This window comes from Tinamus guttatus, unplaced genomic scaffold (assembly GCF_059628265.1).
Source record: "Tinamus guttatus ecotype Peru unplaced genomic scaffold, ASM5962826v1 Tinamus_guttatus_pri_ptg000112l, whole genome shotgun sequence".
Taxonomy (NCBI): Eukaryota; Metazoa; Chordata; class Aves; order Tinamiformes; family Tinamidae; genus Tinamus; species Tinamus guttatus.
In genome coordinates this window covers 120,001-124,155 of record NW_028288646.1, presented here as the reverse complement: position 1 = coordinate 124,155, position 4,155 = coordinate 120,001, and positions in this window count along the sequence as shown.

Sequence of the window (4,155 nt, the reverse complement as noted above, 5' to 3'; positions counted from 1 at the left end):
ATTTACTGATGGAGCAGGAAGCTGCACACCCTGAAAAACAGCAAATGTTTCTTTGAAGAGGAGCAGCCCAGACTAAATCATATGAAGCTGTATAAAAAAAGAGCAGGAAAAAGCCCTGATAAACTAGTAACAAAAATATCCTCCTCTGACTGAGGTATCCAAATATTAATCATGGAGGAAGCCAGGAGACCATGGGTCTTTTCGCTTACTTGTTTTCTGAACCCAGGCTGACTTCTTGGCTCCAGAGCAAGCTCCACTGGCTTCCTACTTATTTCAAGACTAAATATACAAGCAGTTTATAAGCTAAATCCAGGACGTTTTGAAAGACTGCATATTCATCTTCGACCTTGCCAAAGCTACTTGCTGCAGAAAAGTTCAAACTGAAATGCCCTGAGATAAGCCAGCCTTAGTGGCTCACTTTCCAGAGGCAAAACTTCAGCCATAAACACCTTGTCACAAGCCAGCTCTCCTCTAAAGGGATGCTTAGTTGTAGGTGTAGGCTCTAGGGAAGGACCTCTCTATAGGAACATGACCCCACTGAAGTTAAATCAGAATTTCAGAACTAGATGCTTGAAACTTATTCACAAAGATTTTTTTTTTGAGTTATGACATCATCCCAAAAAAGAAAATAATTGCCAAGACTAAAGCACAGTAGGTGAAGATGGAAACAACACACAGAAGGAAACATTGGCACGCCAAACACAAGGCAGAAAGTGGGAATGCTATTCTATAAGACATGCTCAGCACAATCTTTAGATATACTTTCAGTACTGTTGTGATAGAGATAAAAACACCAGGGAAAAATCTCTTGAAATAAGTGAAACGACAGGAAAGAAAACAGAGGATATGTTTTTTAAAGCAATTCAGCATTACGGAAGTTTATGTTTGGTTCCTTCAGCTATTCTGCGGTTTAAAAAGAAGTGTCAAGATCTGGTGTGAAATTTCTGCTTTAAGTGAAATAAAAATCTTTGAAAAATCACACAAAGACTCTTAAACCCACTACCCCTCACCCCTAGAAAACCCTTTGGGGTTTTAGGCAATTTGTTAAATTTATTTTTATAGTAAACGTTATAAAAAGCAGAGATGAAGACACACAGCTTATATTCAGTTACTCTGTTTCTTCCATTCCTATTCCAGTGCCTTTTATTCCTCCGAACTGCTGCCACTGATGTAAAATCATGCATTGCTTATCCACGAATAACATAGTGGATCAGACTGCAAAAACACATCAGACAGAAAATGCAGAAAAAAAATCCCTCTTTTTTCTCTCCAATTCCACTAATCCTCCAGTCACTCTGAAACAAAAAAATAATTTGAAAGTTTTGGGTATCCAACTACTTGACTGAAAAAATAAAGGTTTGAATTAAGTGAGCAGCAACTAGTAAAGAGAAACTGCATTACAGACTAATGAAAGGCTTTGCTTTAACAAAGATTAGAAAGTTTATCCTAAGAAAGTTTATACTAAAATTTGCCTCTCTAAATATATCTACTGAAATGTCAAGGTCAGCAGTAGAAAAAGAATTCAACTTCATAAAACAAAATGTCAAACAAAAAGATTTTCCCTTAAAATAGTCATACTTCTTTCTACAGATGCAAAGATACCTTTTGAAAGCAGCGAAAGAGTGTTTCAGATGGCAGAAACTGAATGCAACTACTTGCAGTGCTGAAAGGCCGTTTGGCAGGATGCTGGGCCCATTCTCACCTAGTTAGTGGTTTTCTTCTAAAGCAAAAGAAAAAAAAAATACTGTGAGCATTTTGTCCAGATCTTTCAGAGTATTAAGTCTGCCTGTTAGTCTGTCAAAGTCTTTTGCGAAGTGTGTCTTTCCTGTACCTAAATCTCATACTTCATTTGCTGGAAGAAAGCTTTTTATTTATTTATTTATTAATGTGGCTGATCCCAGATTTTCAGAAAGCTCTTTGCTGAACCAGCAGCCAAATTCCAAAAACACTTTGTGTCCTGTTCCTGTAACGCATATATATGTCTAAACATAATAAAATATTAACTGGTTTACTCCATTTTTAGTTTAATATCTCTCTTCTATTTTAAATGTTGCATTCAGTTCAATATACCATATAATTAATTTTTAACTGAAATTTATATAGATTCTTCAATCTTCATTTTGACCTTCAGACATGAGCTATAAAACAGGAGACTTCCCACAACCAGCTTTAGGGAAACAGAAGTATTCCAAGGGTCTGCTTTCAAAAGAACTTTGCAAAAAACTTATACCATCTAACATTGCAAATTAATGCAAAATAATGTATCAATTATATGAAATAAGTTCTTAAATATCATACTTTTATGGACTTACAGAAAGGTTTAAGCCATAAGAATTTGAAGAACACTAAGAGGTGATTGGGCTGTTCAGAATAAACTACATGTAAGCTTCACATGCTTAAGCTGCACTGCACCTGCAAGCAGGAACCTCAGAACAGACTCCTTTTAATGCCAGAAAAAACATCGTGCTAGGGAGAAGCTCTTCTTCAACATGTAATAACAAATATTAAATTGCCTTAATCAAAAAAAAAAAAAAAAAAAAACACCAAGCAAATCTACTAGTTTTGTTATGCCACCTCTAAGCAGACCTAAACTGGCCTAAACTGTTATTAGTCTGCAGCTACTTGATTCAGACAAATTCTGTACCTTACACATCAACTGATGTATAACCTCACAGTTAGCGCCTGCCATTAAGAAACAGTCACTTTCTATAATTCTAACCCATCATCTCATCCATGGATGTCTAAGGAAGAGTTTTCTAGCCTAACTTAGGCTAACAGCTACAAGTTACATGGTGCATATTCTACAACTTTAAGAAAAGACCAAAAAATGCTACAGGGATTACCGAATCACTTCTGGCTTTCTCTTCTACTCTGATTACTCGGAGTTAGCACAGTTTTTTACAGATACTAGAACCCTGGTCCCTGACACAGGTTCACTCCTTCAGGTGGGAAGTTTCATTTGTATGCATGCTGCATCACTGAGTGCTGTTTTTCAAGGCAGTTTGATGCAATTCCGGCACGAATCAATAGCCACAACCACTCTATCCTCTAGACTGGGCTCAAGGCACCGTGACACGGCTCTTCATGACACCGAGGATTCAACCTAGCCCCTGCAGCAGGCTCCTCGGAACTGCAACATTGTACAACGCATGAGGAGGCCACTCCTACATCATTTTACCTTAATCTTATCACTCACTGACCTTATTTTTAAAGGTTCTCTAGCCATCCTGATAAAGGGAAAAAAAAAAAAGTACTTGCTCATAACTAGCACTGCCTCTTGTTTCAATTCTCTCTTTACTACAACACTTTTTCTCCCACTCAGTTTTCTTTTGAAAAAGCATTTGCTTTTTCTATTCTTTGAAGTAATTTTAGGAATAAATTGAGGTTTTTTGTTTTTGAGACGGGTACGAGTTCTCTTCCATAGACCTACTTATTTTGATATAAATTCCAAGTAAATCCTGCACAGAGATACCCATCTACAGACCTCATCCAGTTCCTAGATGGGAATAAAACCGTTTTATTAATTTACTCTGCCTCTCGACCCAGCAGTATTAGAACTTCCCTCTCCACGAGCCTCCCCCAAACACTATCAACCCTTTCTCTATTATTACATCTTATCAGATCTTGCTTTCCCAACTCCCCTCTTTCCCTGCATTAAAACCGTAGCTGGGCACCTAGCCGGGCTTGCTTCACACACTGCAACCTCGCAATTCCGCTGTGCGCTTGAGGACAGCGCTCTCCAGCCCTGCTCAAACGCGCCCCTCGGCCTGCTCAGACTTGCCGCTCTCCCGCCGCAGGAATTGCGTTATCCATAAACCGCACGCCCCGCTCGCAGAGGGACCCCGCGGCACGCAACAGCAGGCGTAAGGCGGGCCCGGAGCACGCAGCGCGGGCAGCGGCTCCCTCCGCAGCGGCGGGGCAGCTCCAGGGCAGCCGGCCGAGCGGCAGCCGCCTCGCCCGGGGCTGCGGGGGCCGCCACGCACCCAAGATGCCGGCGGCGGCCCGGCCACCAGCGGCCGCCGGCGCCGCCCGCCGCGCACGCGCAGCGCCGGCGGGAGCGGCCGTTGGAGCCGCGCGTGCCGCTGCCCGCGGCCGCCCAGGGCCGCGCGGGGCTCGCCCCGAGGAACGGGGAGGCTGCAGGCGCCGGCGCCGGCG